The sequence below is a fragment of the Periplaneta americana genome, chromosome 11, assembly GCF_040183065.1.
Source record: "Periplaneta americana isolate PAMFEO1 chromosome 11, P.americana_PAMFEO1_priV1, whole genome shotgun sequence".
NCBI classification, from domain to species: domain Eukaryota; kingdom Metazoa; phylum Arthropoda; class Insecta; order Blattodea; family Blattidae; genus Periplaneta; species Periplaneta americana.
Genome location: NC_091127.1, coordinates 16,285,172 through 16,297,918, shown reverse-complemented (window position 1 = coordinate 16,297,918; position 12,747 = coordinate 16,285,172). Strand labels below are relative to the sequence as shown.

Genomic DNA, 12,747 nt, shown 5'->3' with positions numbered 1-12,747 from the left:
AAAATTTATGTAGACTACTGGACTGTACCCGAGCACGAGCATATGCTCATTTCGGGTATCTATTCATATGAATTCATTTCAAATGTAAATTGTAAATAAATTTGAATTTGAATATGCGGAGACAAAGAGGAAGGCAGAAAATAAGAACGATTGGAGAATGCTGGGTTTGCAGTAAAAGACCTGCCCTTGGGCAGAAAAATATGACGGAATAAACAAATGAATATATGCATCAGTGCAAGATAACCTTGCAGTTGATGCAGAGTAATTAAATAACGAATAAGGGAAATTGAATATTTAAAGAAAGAATTTTGACTCTGTAAAAATCTGATTTCTGACGGAAATATGCCTACACATTTTCCATTATCTCACACATTGAGAAAGAGTTTTTGGACATTACATCTGCCTATCTGTGTCCAGCGATCTTTTCCGATGTATATGGAATGTGGACATTACGACGAAGTGAAGAGAAGCGAATAGAAGCATTTGAAATGTTGATATGGAGAAGAATGGAACGTGTGAAGTGAACAGATAGAATAAGAAATGAAGCTGTGTTGGAAAGAATGGGTGAAGAAAGAATGACGCTGAAACTGATCAGGAAGAGGAAAAGGAATTGGCTGGGTCACTGGCTGAGAAGAAACTGCCTATTGATGGATGCACTGAAAGGAATGGTGAACGAGACAAAAGTTCGGGGTGGAAGAAGATATCAGATGACAGGCGATATTAAGATATATGGATCATATGAGGAAACAAAGAGAAAGGCAGAAAATAGAAAGACTAGAGAAAGCTGGGTTTGCAGTGAAAGACCTGCCCTTGGGCAAAACACTGAATGGAATGAATGGAGAGTAATTTTATTAAGTATCTACGCGTCAATTCCTTTGGAAAAACATTAAATACTATAATTTTATTTATGCTCGACCATGCCGAAATGTAGTAATTATACACCTGGTAGCAGTCCTTTAATGCATGTCATTAAAGTACACCTACTCATTAAAGTTCAGGTGTTTTCAGCCAATGACAACTCAGCTTACAGGTGTTCAGCCAATATCGAGTCAGCTTTGTACCGTTATAAAACCGCAAGTATCGATTATTCTCGGATATGCAATCGAAAGAGAATTAGCGAAAAGTCACGGAGGCTGGAAATCCAATACTGTCGCAGAAGGTTATGTTCTGTTACTATAATAATTAGCGTTAATTGTAAATGATATTCAAATAAATTCAATTTGTCATCTCGTTTTTCAATGTCGAATTCAATAATCAAAGTTATACCAAGTTTAACGGATTACAGAAGATCAATGACATTATTGTTCCTTGGAAAAAATCAATACTTTCGCGTCTGCGCACATCTCACAATTCACGACCTAGAACAAGGTCACTTCCGATCTTGTCAGATACAAATAAAATGTATACATCTGAATACCGGTAATTTCAAGTTAGAAATATGGTCGAGCATAAAAAGTCGTATGAAACTCGCCTATAATGGTAATTAAGAAGCTCGTATGAATATTATGAAACTCGCTTGCGCTCGTTTCATGAACATCCATACTCGCTTCTTAATTACTATCATTATAGGCTCGTTGCATAATGTACTATCAATAATAACTAGACCTTAATTGATATTACATTTTTTGTAATTACTCTGAAATAGCAATTTATACCATAAGAGAGTAAAAATAGATTTTATTTGCGAGTGAAAAGTTTAGCGCCTGAGGTGAAGCCGAGGACAATAATTTCCACGAGCTCATAAAATCTGTTTACTCTTGTGTGCTATTTTATCCATTACTGGTATCTATATTGAATTTTAAATTATTGTAGATATTTTCTTTGTAATATGTTGTTTGTGAAGAAGTTATAAATGAATAAATGTAGCTATATATTTTATTGCTGCTAACGTGTTGGTTGTCATGGAGATAGTGATTTAAAAAAAATGATTCACTTCTGTCAGTTAAACACTTTTAATTCACTGCTGTGAATATAGTCATTTAGGTTCCTAAGGAAGAGAAAGGAAGGCCAGTTTAGATACCAGTCATGAATAAAATTATTTTAACCTAACCTACGCGAATATAGGACAAAAGAGGCTTTATTTTTACAAAAAAATCATTCAATTGAAACCTAAGGACAAATAATTTTCAATCGGATCCAAAGAGCAGGGCATGTAGCACGTATGGGCGAATCCAGAAATGCATATAGAGTGTTAGTTGGAAGGCCGGAGGGAAAAAGATCTCTGAGGAAGCCGAGACGTAGATGGGAGGATAATATTAAAATGGATTTGAGGGAGGTGGGATATGAAGGTAGAAACTGGATTAATCTTGCTCGGTATAGGGACCGATGGCGGGCTTATGTGAGGGCGGCAATGAACCTCCGGGTTCCTTAAAAGCCATAAGTATATAATGAAGGGGCTATGAAGGACCAGGACCGGCTGCTGGGTGGTCCACATGCCTCAATGACGTGAATGAACATCCAACCAGAACAGAGGTATCGTGCGATCAGCAGATTATTCCCTCAGCAGTTAGGCTAGCCTAACTGGCTTACGAAACCGGATTTCGCTATCTATCGTAACTCCCCAAATGCATCACGATGCTTTGTGGACATCGGTCCTATGCAATGGCCGAAATTAATGAGAAAATACTTACTTACTGGCTTTTAAGGAACCCGGAGGTTCATTGCCGCCCTCACATAAGCCCGCCATTGGTCCCTATCCTGAGCAAGATTAATCCAATCTCTACGATCATATCCCACCGCCCTCAAATCCATTTCAATATTATTTAGGTTTCGTAACAAGCTGTTTTTTACGGTGATGGGTTGTTAGACCTTCGCCCAACCCCCAAGCTGGAGGACCACCCCTTATCGGCTGTCCACGACTGCTTATTCAATATATTCGCAGCTACCCTCCATATCTGGAGGCCGTCTCCTCTATCCGCAACCTGAGGACGCGCCATGCCGTGGTGATAGGGACCCACAATACATAGAATGAGAAAATACTAATAATTTTAAACTTTAAAAATATCTATAGGCTACGGCTTACTTTACAAAAGCAATATAACCGTTACAGGAAGAAAACAAAAAAGTTCACTTTTCCTAATAAAGGAAGTTTGAAATCGCTACTATCATTTTAAAAGTCAGCCACGTTGAAGTTGGACTTAGTTTGTTACAGATTACTTTTTTTACCCGCCAAATGTGGCCCGTGCTGTAACTGGACTGTGTCCATTTAGCAACTTGTCTCTCTAATTTCACTCAGAGTTAAGATATACTCCCGCTCCCAGCGGAGTACTTCACTTGTTCCTGTGATATCAATCACTTGGTACATTTCACTTCAACTCGAACGGCTCGGTCCTGCCCTTGCGTCTCATTAGTTCGCTATTGTCGAGAAGTTGTAGCATCTCGATGTTTCGATGCTGATGCTACCTCCACTCGACATCTGGGTATAAGTCGCGAATTGATGTCATTTTCATGCGTACAAGAGTCAGTGACAATACTCCTCAATGCCTTGTCTTTAAAAGTTCGTATCATTTTACTATTCTTGGTACAGGCCCTTAGTTGAACACTGTAACACTAACAGGAGTATTTCCAAGTTTCCTCTGGAAACTTTTAATTTTGATTTTAGTGAGATATTTTATGACACTGTATCAACATCACAGGTTATTTAGCATCTGAATGAAATGAAGGTGATAATGGCGGTGAAATGAGTCCGAAGTCCAGCACCGATAGTTACTCAGCATTTGTTCATATTGGATTGAAGTCAAACCTCAGAAAAAAAACCTCAGCCAGGTAACTTGTCCCAACCTGGATTCGAATCCGGGCCACCTGGTTTCGCGGTCAGACGCACTAACTGTTACTCCACAGGTGTGGACTTTAATTTTGTATGTCGAGGTAATTATATTCCTTTGGGATCCTTGTAGTGACAAGTTTAGATCTGATCTAAATGAGGGGTTGGAAAGCAATGGTGGATCATTAATGTTTAGGTGAGGAGTTTGGACTTTTTCCATTGCTGGTTGTCACAATTATTATTGTTGTTAATTAATTAGAATCTCCACCGAAGCCAGGAATCAATCGATCAGTCTTACAGAATAGCTGTACGTAACGATCCCAACAGTAGGTTTTTTCCTTTCTCTCCTTCCTTCCACCTGAAGATGAAGGGAGAACCACCCTTCGAAACGTTGTGTCTTAATGTTTGATTGTGACAACCAGCAATGGAAAAAGTCCAAATCCCTCACCTAAACATTAAGTTTAGATCGTTCAATTTTTTAATATGTCTGCAAGATAAGCCAGCTTTTCATTATTTTTTTACCAGACTATTACACTTTTACTCTGTCACACTACTTTTGACCAATAAAACGGTACGAAAGGACGTATTTCAACCAATCATGGCTGTTTTCGCACAATTTTATCGCGTCCCTAGCATTTGTTTAATTTTATCGCGCCCCTAGCATTTGTTTCTTTGTTTGCCAATATTTCAAACTGCACTGGTCTGGACGTCAAAAACAGAAAATTACAAACCACTCCAGTCGATGCACAGCACTTTCAAATATGACTCGCATTGGCATCCAAGAACAAGAATTAATAAAGATCACTGGTCATAGCTATGCATCTTCCCTGAAACCCTATTTACAAATAAATGAAGAGCACCATTCGGAAATCCTGAATAAGTTCAGGGATACACCATGTACATCAACGAGTTCACGTCTTTTACGCACACGTCCAATATAACATCAACTGAACCACCAACCACTAAAACATTCAAATTTGAAAATTCTACTTTCAATAATTGTTTCTTTTAAAATTATTCATGTTTATTTTTTATTTCATCATCGTTAATTAAAACTTTTCTAACACTTGTTTATATTATTTAGGTTATGTTTGTTATAGCTTCTGCTATATGATATTATGGATCAGAGATTGTTTAATACTAAGATTTATTGAAAATCATCTGTCAAGTGACATTGATTTCTGGGATCCGGATGATTGAAGTGGAATGCAAATGTTTTAATAAAAATGAAACTGAATCAACAAAGCCTTCTTGACTAGTAACCGTCCACAGAGTTCAATGAAGATTCCATAGTTGGCACAACTGATAATAAGAAAACAGCTAATCATAACATACTATTGCCATCTAGCGTAATGTTGAGATGGTAAAAATTTGAAGGCAGTTTTGTATTTTCGTAAGTCAATTAATATTTTATTGTATTGGAGTACTTCGTTACTTCTAATTCTTATATACTTTCTTCTAATCGTGTAATAGTCAATTAAATCCCACTCGAGTTTTGATTTTCTCTAGATAAATCAAAACCTCTAGTGAGATTGCTGTTGACTATTACACTCTTACTACGTCATACTACTTTTGACCAATAAAACGGTACGAAAGGACGTATTTCAACCAATCATGGCTGCTTATCGCACAATTTTATCGCGTCCCTAGCATTTGTTTAATTTTATCGCGTCCCTAGCATTTGTTTAATTTTATCGCGTCCCTAGCATTTGTTTCTTTGTTTGCCAACATTTGAAACTGCGCTGGTCTGGACGTCAAAAATATATACAAAATTACAAACCACTCCGATGCACAGCAGTTTCAAATATGACTCGCATTGGCATTCAAGAACAAGAATTAATAAAAATCACTGATCATACCTATGCATCTTCTGAAATCCGATTTACAAATAAATGAAGAGCACCATTCGGAAATCCTGAATAAGTTGAATACACCATGTAGGCCTAAATCAACGAGTTCCACTTCTATTATGCACACGTCCAATATAACATCAATTGAACCACCAACCACATTCAAATTTGAAAATTGTACATTCAATAATTATTCCTTTTAAAATTATTCATTCGGAAATTCTGAATAAGTTGAATACACCATGTAGGCCTAAATCAACGAGTTCCACTTCTATTACGCACACGTCCAATATAACATCAATTGAACCACCAACCACATTCAAATTTGAAAATTGTACATTCAATAATTATTCCTTTTAAAATTATTCATGTTTATTTTTTATGTCATCGTCGTTAATTAAAACTTTTCTAACACTTGTGTATATTAGTTAGGTTATGTTATAGCTTCTGCTCTGAGAGGATAAAAAGAACTTCTGCTATATGATATTATGGATAGTCACGTATCAGAGATTGTTTAATATTAAGATTTATTAAATAGTAATCATTACAGTGTCTGTATAAAGACACTACTGCCATCTAGCATGCATCTAGCGTAATATTTGTAATGTTGAGATGGTACAATAATACATTTGAAGACAGTTGTATTTTCGTAAGTCAATTAATATTTTATTGTATTGTAGTACTTCGTTACTTCTAATCTTTATATACTTTCTTCTAATCGTGTAATAGTCAATTAAATCCCACTCGAGTTTTGATTTTCTCTAGATAAATCAAAACGTCTAGTGAGATTACTGTTGATAAAACTTCGCGGCACACCGGTTGGGAATCCCTGTATTAGAGCATACATTTTAGCGCCTGTAAGCTGCTCGGATGCATAAACCCAGTAAGGTAAAAATAAAAATTTACGCTTGTATGGATGTCACCCCTGTCAAATGTTTAGCGGAGCCCCTGTACCAATTAGAGGGCTCGACGTCATTAGGCTAATAGTCCGTCGCGCACTTCTAGACGCGACACACCTGCGCCCGAGGAATGAATAGCGGACTCGCCACAGGTTGCAACCCGCCCCGTACCGTCGCTATTGATATTACCTCCAGTCGTCTGATAATACGTGGAACGCCAACACTAAAATTTATTCTGGGTTAATGGCGGGGGGACATTATAGAGTATTCAACCGCTTCCTAATAGATGGATAGGGACGTATTGCCAATGAAATAAGTTATCAAGTGCGGTCTTTTAAAAAATGCAATCCGTTTAAATCCTTCCTTTAACGGCTTAGCAGTTAGGACCATTTTTGTTTCGTTTAAGCAGCTGCTTAGAACATAAAGCAATAGCCTTAATAATTACAATCTTGTGACGTCACTCACTGATAACATGCAAAGAAAGTAGTCGCCAGAATATATGATACTTTACAGGAAAAGGAAACGTGAAGTGAACGATAGTTCTCAATGTACAGACGTGGACAAATTATTAACAAAATTGAAGATTTTTATTATATATTTTTATAAAATATGATTCTTCAATTTAGACTACAGTTGACATTTTTGTGTATTTCCAAATTATTAGCAAAATTGAAGATTTGTATTGTATATTTTTCAAAATTTAACTCCTCAATTTGGACTACATTTGATATTTTTGCATATTTACAAATTATTAGCAAAACTGAAGGTTTTTATTGTATATTTTTACAAAATTCGATTCTTCAATTTGGACCACAGTTGACATTTTGGATCTTTCCAAATTATTAGCAAAATTGAAGATTTTTGTTTCATATTTTTACAAAATTTGACTTTTCAATGCAGTTGACATTTTTGCTAATTTACAAATTATTAGCAAAATTGAAGATTTTTATTATATATTTTTACATAACCTGACTCTTCAATTTAAACTACAGTTGACTTTTTGCATATTTCTGTCTTCTGTAATGAAGAAAATATGCGAAATTGTCAACTGTAGTCTAAATTGAAAAGTCAAATTTTGTAAATAGAATTATCATAAAAAAATCGTCAATTTTGTTAATAATTTGTCCACGTCTGTACTAAGTATGTATCCAAACGAAGAAAGACTAATTCCTATCTTTCCGCTTACAGCCATTACAAGGAGTTTCCTTGCCCCTTAAAAACACGTCCTTCACAACTGAACGTAAATTAGTGAACTTCTGATTCACTGCCTAGCGTGTTAAACACAAGACTATGGAGGGAATTATGAAACTTCAAGTATTATTCACTTAATTTACGAAAATATTTTATAGTAAGGTTTATCCGATTTTTTCGATTAATCGTTCAGTCCACTCCATTCATTACTACGGATAATAAAGATTCTACTGTATTTACAAAAAAAAAAAATTATGTCAAGTGTTGGACATTTAGGAAAAGAATCAGGGGAAGCATCATGAGAGGAAAACCAAATTAAATGTTTTAATGGACAGAGAAAGCACTGAGCAACAACCTATAAGAGTTTCAGCTCTGTGTCTTCATTCTTTAGGAGATGAGTGTACCAAAACATTGAAAATGTAACATGTCAAGCTAGGAGGTATCCGGTGCCCTTAAGGGGTAGGTACTGAACTCGTAATCCAAGGCTACACTCGGGCATGAAATCGAATTTCGCTTGTGTTGCTTTTTGGGTTGATTTTACTCGAGTTTTCGCCAATTGTAAGGCGAACGTTAGGTAATCCCATAGTGAATTATCGGAATCATCTCGTTAAATTATCTTTCTATCAACGAAAATAAAACCATAATTGAGGGGCTTAGAACAAAAAGCAGGTAAGAGACAATATTAAAAAAAATTAGGTAAGTGCGTGTTGTGATAGCCCAAAAGAACGTTTCTTTGGGATAAAATCAGGTAAGTGATCACACTGTGCAGGGCTGCTATATGGGCATCATTTCACCAAACTAGTGTATAATATTTCATTGCATGTAGGACTTTAACTGTAATTTCCTCAAAACTAGGTTTATGTCACTTACCTGCTTTTTGTTCTAAGCCCCTCAATTATTCCATTCTCATTATCTGAAAAATGTAACAAACCTCCTACATCTATATTAAGTATTAAATTACATAATTCTGATTGTTGTCTTATACAGTGTAAATGTCCGATTATTAAAGAGTCCTCTGAAGTTAAGTATTTAGGCATAATTTTCGATAATCATTTAAAATGGAACCAACACATTAATTACCTTTGTAATAAATTACGTAAAATAGTATATTATTTTGTTTTATTGAGGAGTTACTTGTCAATAAGTTTATTACGTACAATATATTTAACTTTATTTCAATCGGTAATTATGTATGGAATTATAGGTTGGGGTAGCTCATTTAAATCCAATTTCAATCCACTTTATTTATTACAGAAGAAAATAATTAAAATATATCTTCATAAACCTATTGATTTTCCATCTCAAAATTTGTTTCTAGACTTTAACGTACTTAACGTAAGACAAATTTATTATATTGTATTAACAAAATTCATACATAAAAATCGAAATAATTTTGAGTTGTATTCTCATAGTTATGAAACAAAAGGCATGAATTCTTTAATATGGTTTGAACCAAAATGCAACACTGTTACAGTATTTAATCATAGTAGTAATTTAGGCCCAAGAATATATAACAAATTTATATTTAAATATCCTAATCTTGTCAATTCTAATAGTTCTAGTATTAAATTTAAAAAGTTATGTATGGATTTTATAAAAATTGAAAAATTGTAAATTTAAATTTACATAGTATAATTGCACAGTAGACATAAGAAAAATTGTATTGTATAAAATTATTAATTTCAATTCAGGAATCCGCCCCTGAGCACGAGTTCTACTCTTTCAGGGGCGAGCTAAAGTTTTTCTGTATATATTATATTTTAATGTTACAATTATTAGCAAAATAATAAATAAATAAATATTATTTCCTCCGGTAGATAACCTTGTTGGCTAGCGGATAACCTTTGGATCCGAGGCTAACAGATTCCAATCCAATTTAGGACGATGGATTTTAAAGCGCGATAGAGTTCTTAAAACGGCTTTCTTTGGGAGGGACGCAAAGCTGGGAAGCCCGTGTCGTAGATTTACGGCAATGAAATAAGCCCGCCCTCGGTAGAAGATTCAACTCTCGTCCAGTTTTCGCTCTTGAATTTCTATGCTGAATAACTGTGCAGATGAAAATGTCGTTACATAAACTGCTGATGCACTGCTACTAATATTAAACTTTGCAGTTGACACAGCGCCATTAAATAACCGATTTAAAATGCTCACAATGAAGAAGAATTAGCGTTTCGCGTGCTTTTGTGTCATTATTGCCAGAAAGACTTAAGTACAAAGCAGGTGCAGAAATAGTTCATGAAACTGATAGAATATCTAGTGCATAGTATTACTGTATTGATTACCTTTAAGAGTTTCAACGAAGTTGACATCAAGCTGACAGACAAACGTAGCATTTAGCAACCTAACTTAACGTTTATGATGGGACTGTGAACTGCACTGGAAGCAGAATCAGCTAGTATTCGATAACTATCAACAAAATCTGATCTTCAAAGTTAAATATTTTCCAGTTTAGTTTACGAGTTACAAGCTTCGATAGGATTCGCAAGAAATAAAGAATGCAAAAGCAGAACCAAGCGGCGGATTGAGAACTGACATCAGCTACTCTAAAATTTGTTACGTGATCTAAGTCGAAGGATGGATTCAGAACTGATATCAGACATTCTAAAATTCGTTACGTGATCTAAGTCGGAAGATGAACTGAGAACTGTTATCAGCTACTCTAAAATTTGTTACTTGATCTAAGTCGAAAGATGGATTCAGAACTGTTATCAGCTACTCTAAAATTTGTTACGTGATCTAAGTCGAAAGATGGATTCAGAATTGTTATCAGACATTCTAAAATTCGTTACGTGATCTAAGTCGGAAGATGAGCTGAGAACTGTCATCAGCTACTCTAAAATTTGTTACGTGATCTAAGTCGAAGGATGGATTCAGAACTGATAACAGCTATTCTCAAATTCGTTATGTGATCTAAGTCGAAAGATGGATTAGAAATTATCATCAGCTACTCTAAATTTCTTTACGTGATCTAACAAGCAAACATTCTGATGGGAGCAGATAAAAAAGTTAATTTTTTTTCTTCCACCATGTTAATAATGTCAAAACAAAGCTTATACAAATTTTGGCCACTTGACCGCAATTACGAGTCCAGAAAGCGATTTTCCCTTGGGTCGTTTATAGAAAAAAAGCATAATTTCATTTAAAGATTTATTAGAACAGATACAGTAATTGTTGCGCTATTTTTCAATATAATCCTCACCAGAAATTATACATTTGTCATACCGGTTCGGATCCCAGGCGGCAGTTACAAAAATTGAGCCCATGGTATGGCAAATGTCTCAATTCCAGTGGGGAACATGTTGAAAAATAGCACAACAATTGCTGTATCTGTTTCAATAAATCTTTCCATGAAATTATGCTTTTTTCTGTATATAATCCAAGGGAAAATCACTTTCTGGACGACCTCGTAATTCCGGTGGAGTGGCCAAAATTTGTATAAGCACTAGTCTTGACATTATTAACATGGTGGAAGAAAAAAATTAAACTTCTTTATCTGCTCCCATCAGGATGATTGCTTGTAAATCTAAAGATGGATCAGAAACTGCCATCAGCTACTCTGAAATTCGTTACGTGATCTAAGCCAAAAGATGGATTGAGAACTGTCGTCAGCTACTCTAAAATTCGTTGTTTGATCCAGCCAAATGATAGACAGAGATCCGTCATCAGCTACTCTAAAATTCTTTTTGCTCGACCATACTATAATACGCTCAATACATGTAACTTAACTGTATCTTAAGGGCATACATTAAAGTACTGCTATTCATTATGTTATTGAAACTATCGATTTTCAACTAAGCACATGCGATATTGATTAATATCTTAAGCGCAACATCCCGCAAGCCTTGAGAGCACCAATCCAAAATGGCAAGCGCGAGTTTTAAAAGTGACATTAATCGAATAACTCAAATAAATATTAACTCAACTTCAAACATTCCACTGGGAGCCATTCCCCGGATAAATTTCCCAAACTACACAATCAACAACATGTACTGTATTTAAAATAAATAAATTATGTTCATGTTAATTTTAATATTCTAACACATTGAGTTCATTTCCTCTGTTTTAATGTGTGTTGGTTTAAGTTAAAATCTTTATACCAAGCCCTGCAAAAATCAATAAATACGGCGTACACGCCTGCCATCTGTTGCACTACTCGGGAACACTCTGAAAAGACACACTCGTGCCATCTGTTGCAATAGTCGAGAACACGCTGAAAATACACTCATGCTCACCATTTCATTATCTCTAAAGCAACAAATTAAGATATTTGTAAAAACCCAAAACTTAGACATTTAATTATGGTCGAACAAAAACAGTCGTATGCATCTTGCCTATAATGGTAATTAAGGCGCTCGTATGAAAATTACGAAACTCACTTACGCTTGTTTCATAAACACTCTCGTCTTAATTACTACCATTATAGGCTCGTTGCATAATATACTATTATGTGATCTATTTTGGAAAAGGATCGACATATATACTGTCTGTAAAGAAACATTTTTAAAAATGAAAATTTAAAATTCAAAATTGAGATCGAGCTTGAGCAACAAACATCTTTAAGACGATGCACTCCTCAGCACCACTCAACAGAAACCAGACACCAACAGATTGTTATCTTCAAAGAGCTAGTTCCAGACTTCTCATTAAATAATTATGCATGAACTGTTCTACAACAAAATTGCAAGTTTAGCTAATATGAGAAGTCAAATTAAATACATGATAATAGCTCTTTCCTGCGAAATATTTGTACTGTACATTTACGCAATCATAATAATTGTCCCTGGCCAGCTTTCGTATTTGTTGCGTGCAGATATTCCATTCCTGATTACATAAATAATTACGTAATTTCCGGAGTTACCATGGTGCGATTATCACACGCTTGTGTTCCTACACGACACACAAAGGGGAGAAGTTAGTGATTACAGGAGTGTGATACGTTCAGTCTGTGATATATTGTGTTGTATTTATTTACATTTTATATCATTTGTACATCGCTTCACAGATAGAATATGTAACATGTCAAAAGAATCTTAATAGTATTCGT

At 35.1% G+C, this 12,747-nt stretch overlaps 1 protein-coding gene across 4 annotated transcripts in view; it reads right to left on the bottom strand.

Annotated features, from left to right (window-relative positions):
* Positions 1-12,747, bottom strand: part of LOC138708851 (calcitonin gene-related peptide type 1 receptor-like) — a 687,365-nt gene that overhangs the window by 642,487 nt on the left and 32,131 nt on the right. The window lies entirely within an intron of this gene.